We start from the raw sequence: 7,594 nt of genomic DNA on the forward strand, positions 1-7,594 counted from the left end.
GCTCAACATAGGCTTCTCGGAACTCCGAGCTCGGAACTCCGAGACATTCCTCGGAGCTCCGAGAAATGGTCCAGTAGACTTTTTTCATCTTCTATTTGTATTCCCGGAACTCCGAGAGAAATTCTCGGAACTCCGAGAATTCTCGGAACTCCGAGAAATATTCTTGGAACTCCGAGAACACTAATAACGGTCAGATTTATATCCGTTGGTGTTTTTTCCAGAATTACCACTATGCCACCAAACGGTCATATTTGGGTTTTTCTATATATATGGGTATTCCCAACTTCCATACGATCAATCCTAACACTCTTAAACTCCATTTGAACATCCAAAGAGTGAATCAAACGTGATTATGCCTCTCATCCTCTAAAGATTAGGATTTTGATCATAGGCAAAATTTGTACATTTTCTATACTTTGTAAACCCTTGTGAGGGATTGTTTTTGTTCTTTCTTTCTTATCAAGAACTTGTATTGGGTGGGTGTTCGGAGAAGCGTAGCCCACTCTCCGTGGTGAAGATTGCCACCAAGGTTAAAGGTAATCGGAATTTGTAATCGGCACCGATCTTCGCCGAAGTTAAGAAGATCACATAGTGAAGCCATCAACGGGTTTGTTTGGTGGAGTGGAGTAGGCCTCACGTTTGGAGGACCGAACCACTTTAAAATCTCGGGTGCAATATCTCTTACTGTTGCTCTTTATTTGCATTTGCACTTTAGATTTAACTTGTGTGCTTGAATTTTATTGTTGATCTCTTAATTTCTAAAATTTGGTTTGAGTTTTCAAAAGAATTAAAACTTGTTAGAAACCTAATTCTTCCCTCCTCATTTGTTGCTAATTCGGGACCACCCTTGGAATTTCAGATGATCTAGAGACTTTCTGGGGGGGCCCGTCCCCCCGCCTCTCTCGGATCGTGGGGTCCACAGTCTCGCATAGTGTAAATCCTTAAGGACGATCTTAAGAAGAGTGGAGTAGGGCTTTGCCTGAACCACTATATATCGGTGTGTTCCTTCTTTTTATTGCACTTTCATTCTTGATTTTGGTTTGGCATTTCATTTTATTTTTTATCTTATTTGAACTAACCAAAATCTAATCAAGAGAAGAAAATTCAAATTAGGTTCAATACTTAAATTTAAAAAATGCATAATTTAGTGTTAAAACCAATTCACCCCCCTCTTGCTTATTTCAATTGGTATCAGAGCCTCGTCTCTACTTTATTTAAAATCCTAACTGGTCTAGAGAAAAGATTCTAAAAATGGCAAACTACCCTCAACACCATGAAGGTTACTCAAACACTAGGCCACCCTATTTTGATGGAACAAATTATGGATTTTGGAAAACTAAAATGAAATTTTTTTAACCGAAGATTACCAAATGTGGAGAGCCATTCATAATGGATATACATTACCCACTAGATATATAAATGATTGGACCGAAGCCGAACAACAAGCCTCAAGCTACAATGCCAAAGCCATGAATTCCCTAATTTGTGCTTTGTCACCCAGAGAATTCAATAGAGTGTCAAATTTGAATTCAACAAAGGAAATTTGGGACACCTTAGAAGTTACACATGAGAGAACTAACCAAGTTAAGGAATCTAAAATAAATCATCTATTTAGGCAATATGAACTCTTTCAAATGTCACCGATGAAACCATTGCCGACATGTACACTAGATTCACTAACCTAGTTAATGGACTAAGGGGACTTGGAAAATAATTTTCAAATAGAGATTTAGTGACCAAAATCCTTAGATCCCTACCTTTATCATGGGAATCTAAAACTTCCGCAATCACCGAAGCCAAGGACATGAACACATTAAACCTAGATGAAGTAATAGGGTCCTTGGTAACCCATGAGATGATTTTCAAAACAAAAGCACTCGAAATTGAAAATAAAATTGAAAAGGGAAAAGGTGTTGCTTTTGCTTGCAATGTAGGTGATAACGAAGAGGCAAAGGAAGACATGGAAGATGAAGTAGCCCTCCTAACAAGAAGGATCAAGTTCTTGCAAAGGAATATGGGAGGCATGAGAAATAGAAGGACCAATCCTCCATTCAAGAAGAAAAAAGAGCTCGGTGACTGATCATCTCAACCCCGATGCTATGGATGCAAGAAACTTGGACACATTCGCCCGGATTGTCCACTCAACAATGAGCCTACCTCAAACAATCGTTTCAAGAGAAGAGAAGGCAAGAAATGAATGACCCCCACATGGGATGAGGACAATGAAAGTGAAGGCGAACCAAATGATGGAGAAGATTGCTTGATAGCAAAAAATGTTTGCTTCATGGCCTCAACAAATGACAATCAAGAGGTAAATACTTTAAATGATGTCATTATTTTAAAAGAAGTTCTTGGTTCCTTGCAAAATGCACATGATGAACTTGAAATTGAATTTGATAAAAATGCATCACTTGAAAATTCTTTTTCTAACATGACAAAAGAATTTGGTTGGTTAAAGAAAGATCATGAATTTTTAGATGATGAAAATGAAAAATACAAAGTTGAAGTTCATGATTAAAATGCTATTATCAAGATTTTAAATAAAAATCGACAAGAACTATCTATTGAAAACAACAAACTAAAGCGTGAAAATAGTAAACTATCTCATGAATATGATGAGTTAAAGAAACTCTTTGAGAAATTTGAACATGGTTCACTAAAATTGGATAGGCTTGTTAATATTCAAAGATTGTTACATGATAAAAGTGGACTTGGACATAAATGGAATACTACAATGTCAAACTATAAAAATAAAGTTTTAAAGGCTTCTTCTAGTGGTACTAAAACTTGTTTTTATTGTGGTCTAGAAGGACATTATAAAGTTGCTTGCATATATGCTAAACAAGATAAAATCAAATTGAACTCTAAAGTGAAAATAAATGAACTTAGCAATATTAGAAAGATTTGGGTACCTAAATGATCTCACTTGCCTATTCATATGTAGGTATGCCTTAAAAGCCATAACAAGAAGAACACATGGTACCTTGATAGTGGATGCTCTAGACACATGACCGGAGACCTCACTCAATTTGCATCTCTATCACTCAAGGATGGCGGAGATGTTACCTTTGGAGATGATAAGAAAGGAAAAGTCAAAGGAGAAGGCACCATAGGTAACTCTACCTCTCCCATTCATGATGTACTTTATGGTGATGGCTTATCCCATAATCTTATTAGCATTAGTCAATTGTGTGACAATGGTTTTGAAGTAGTCTTCAACCCCGACAAATGCATTGTTAAAAATAAGATAGATGAAAAAGTAAAATTCATAGGTTCTAGAGACAATAACATTTACACTGTTGGACTAGATGATCTTAGACTCCAAAATGTGACTTGTCTTAATGCCATTAGTGAAGATTCTTGGTTATGGCATAGGAGGTTGGGTCATGCCGGAATGGATCTCATTTCAACCCTCTCCTCAAAAGACATTGTTAAAGGATTACCTAAATTCAAATACTCCAAAGATCACATTTGTAGAACTTGTCAATTAGGCAAACAATTGAAGAGCTCATTTGCCCCTAAAAATATGATTTCAACCACCTACACCTTGCAACTACTTCATATGGATCTTTTTGGACCAATGAAGACAAGTAGCCTAGGTGGAAAGAGGTACGTGTTTGTCATTGTGGATGACTACTCACGATTTACATGGGTCATATTTTTAGCACATAAAGATGAAACCTATGAAAATTTTCTTAAGTTGTGTAACCAAATCCAAAATGAAAAAGGCATTGCCATATCTTACATTAGGAGTGACCATGGAACGGAATTTGAAAATATACACTTTGACACTTACTTTAATGAAGATGGCATCAAACTGTGGACCCTGATCCGAGATAGAGGCGAGGGACTGGTCCCCGACACCTTCCGGATCATCCACGTGTGAAGGAGAGCTCTATCAAGGAACTCTCGAAACGGTTGCCACCCTCATAGCATAGCACGAGTGGCGATGTAAAAAAGAAAGAGATATGTCTCGATCCGGAGCCAAGGCTCGAAACCAAGACATACCTAAAATAAACTCAGAGTCGCCATCCATGGATATGCCATGGAACCCTAAAATCAAATCCTCGGTGCAATGGATAACCAGAAATATATATGGGTTCGTGCCTGGTTACGAATGGGGAAGGTCTGAGAGCACCCCCAATTTGTCCGAGTGCAAGCACTTGGTCTCTTATGCCATTTTTAGTAACTCCAAAGAAGTTTGAATAAAAATCATGTGAAATGGGAACAATCCTCAGGAGTCGTCTACCTAAGCATGCATTTTCTGAGGATAAAGATAATGAGCACACATAAAATAAAATGAAAGATGTGTCACCTAAGCATAGCTAGGTTATGAGTGACATGCCTAATGGGTGTCTAAGTTCTGATGTGCAAACACATGCAAGCTATAGCTAAAGGTATAGGATCAGTACAAAAAAGTAAGAAAACATATCAAATCATACAATAACTATACAACAAATCCTAAGACTCTAAATTATTAGCCCGAGTCTTCGGATGGTCTGGTATTCATCCAAAGAAGCCTACGTATCCCCGCCTCCACGAGAATCAAGGCAACGTAGTTCTTCGCGCCTATTCTAAGCTATGATGCCTAAGACACCTAGCCCTCTATCCTAAACTCGATCTAAAAGACCGGACCAATTATTAAAGTTTATTGTACGATTATTTAAATCCCAGTGAATTGTGGATTTTAGGACACCCTATATGCCCTAACTAAATGCAGATTAGCCCTAAGCTAATGCAGGTGGTTCCTACAACCTATGTGTAACTAGGCTGTATTTTCTAAAGAAAACCGAGGGTGGGCTAGCGTATCCTGCTCTAGTCATCACTCGGCAATGTGGATCGCCGACTGATCGGACGGAGGTGCTCCTATAACTCTAAGACAGACCCCTAACTCTAAAGCAAGCACACAACAAACAAACAATCAAACAACCTATCAAAAGAAAAACCCTAACTCTAAAACTCTCTATCTAGGAGAAACTCCTAACTCTAGAGGAAGATCTTTTGAAGAAGGTTTAAAATATTATTTACAAAAAGTTTGGCTGGACTTGGGATATAGATCCCAAGCTGCACTACGTACCTCGGAAGAAGATCAAGCCAACGTAGTTCGAAACGAACTCTCAAACTACGCTTCTAAAAGAAACACCCAACACTTAAGATTTTTTAAGGTTTTTTATGTTTTCAAATGTTTTTTATGATTTAAATTTTTAATATTTTTGGATTTTAAAGCTTTTCCAATACTCTGGACCTTTAAATGTTTTCAATCTTAAAGGGAACACGCAAGTAACACAACAAACTAGGGCAAAGCCCTAAATCTAAAGGGGAAACCCCAAATAAGCAACTAGCGTCTCAAAGAGACAAACCACAACAAGAAAGATAGCGTCCCAAGAACAGAGAAAACAATCTAAGATCCCAAGCAGGGAAGGCTCTAATAAGACTGAGTTAGTCTTGAATGGAAATACTCCTAACTAATGACACCAGGGAGGAAGTACAAATGAGTCGGAGACTCTCTAATAACACTACCAAGTCAAAGACTCGCTCTAAAAGAGGAGGCCACTCTAACATGAGGCTAGGTAAGCCTCCTAAAAGGGAAACTCTCTATATGAGACAAGGCTTGTCTCTGAGACACAAATGACGTAAACAAGGGTTCTGATGAGACTTGGCAAGTCTCCTCTATACAAAGGAGGGGAGCTCTACTCGGACTGAGCAAGTCCCCTAAGGATAGGCTTGGGCTAGCGCCTTCATCGCCCAAACCCACAATGACTGCAAGCATAGAGCAATGCGAGGAAGGCAACATGGTCCGGCATCAAATCACTACATTTAATTGTATCAAATACTCTACATGAGTTATCCACATTTCCACATCTTGCATATATAACCACAAGTGAACTACCACGAGAGCCATCCATGACCAAACCCTTCCTAATTAGGAATCCATGAACTTGTTTTTCCTTTTCTCATGGTAGATAAAGAGGCAATAGCTGAAAAGACGCTCACTAAGGTTACTGTATCAGGTTCAATACCAGCCTCTTACTTATCACAGAACAAATCAAGGGCTTCATTTGCAAGCCCATTTTACACATAACTAGAAAGCATCGAATTCCCCGAGACATAATCTCTATTATCAATCTCTGAAAATTGATAAGATCTCAGATCTCAGAATGATTTTAGGGTGAAAGGGAAAGGGAAAAGTAAGGATTATGATAAGATTTCAAACCCATTAATTTCGAACGGAACCTTTTCATATTATGAGAAGCTCTGAAAATTAAATTCTTAATCTTGACACACCCACAAGATCTCAGAATGATTTTAGGGTGACTTATGAGATAATATAATGTGATCTCACAAAGTTCAAATATACCATACCAGTGCCTTTAATCATGCATTAATGCATTCAACAAGAGTCAAATATGAAAGATTTGGCAAAAATGAAAACAAAGATGAGAATTATAAGTGTTGATCATTCCATTAGATATAAGTTAAGCCAACAGAAAGCACTCACATATAGCTGTCTGTCAAAGATTTCCTCATCTCATCAACAATTGTGCTTGGTTGAGCTTCCCTCAATTTGAAAATGCTCTCAATGACGGAGAGCTCAGTTGCAGTAGTGTCTGAACCACAGAAAGCCGTCCAGTCATTGACAATTATACCAGCAGCGATGACTTCGCTGCCTCTGTTTACAGTTCCGGCCACAAGAGGAACTTGAAGCAGCGTTGAAAGTTCGTCAAGGTCCTCTATCGATGTATGAGGGTGTACCAATCCGCCTCTGTTGGAGAATGCACAGTAACTACTCACGAGAATGTTTCCAGCAATTGTCTGTCGGAAAACCTCTACTCCAAGAACATCAGCAATCAACTCCTCAGTTTCCCTGTCCAGATCTGTATGTGTAAGAGCAACATGATCATTGCAAGCTATACAATTTCCGAGAGCTGATAGTCTCTCTTGAATGCGCTGAACAACCACTTGATCTGGTAAACTGTTCCTCAAATCTTGAAACTCTTGGTCAGTGGTATTGTGTGGCACAAGAAGCCCGTTCTTGTTTCCAGCACATAGGCTTCCAATTATTCTAGTGCCTGCTATGGAGGTCTTAACCACTGGGATAACGTCTGCGAACTCAGATTCAAATGTGCTATAGAAGTTCTTAGACCCTCCAATTGCTACCAAACAGTAGGCATTCGTCAATTTTGAGAAGACACCAACTTCACAAGAATTCTCAAACTGAATCTGAGTTGCCATGATACGACCATAACCAAGACAAATGCAAACAAGGGTGGCAAGCAATAACACCCTCTCAGCCAATCTCCTTCTTCTCCTTCCTTGCTTCACTGGCCCGGATCTTTGATGAAGAGGATCAAATCGGAGGAACGACCGGAGCATGGCCGGAGTTAAGCCGGATTTCGGGAGAAATCTCACCGGAGAAGATGAGAAGTTAGGCTTTCTAATGGTTGAAGCTAGGGTTTGAATGGAATATGGGATTTGAGGCTTTGATGGAGATGAAAATGGGAAAGGTATAGGTGAAATCTGTAAGCAATCACTAGATATGATGGAGGTAATGGAAGTGGGAATGAAGGTGAGAGGTGGCTGTGGAATTGGGTTT

At 38.9% G+C, this 7,594-nt stretch overlaps 1 pseudogene; it reads right to left on the minus strand.

Moving 5' to 3' along the window:
• Nucleotides 1-6,495: 6,495 nt before the first annotated feature.
• On the minus strand, nucleotides 6,496-7,248 carry LOC143886150 (eukaryotic translation initiation factor 6-2 pseudogene; annotated as a pseudogene).
• Between the last annotated feature and the right edge of the window lie 346 nt (nucleotides 7,249-7,594).

The sequence above is a fragment of the Tasmannia lanceolata genome, unplaced genomic scaffold (assembly GCF_043159265.1).
Source record: "Tasmannia lanceolata isolate RefF3 unplaced genomic scaffold, GAP_Taslan_0.1 ptg000011l, whole genome shotgun sequence".
Taxonomy (NCBI): Eukaryota; Viridiplantae; Streptophyta; class Magnoliopsida; order Canellales; family Winteraceae; genus Tasmannia; species Tasmannia lanceolata.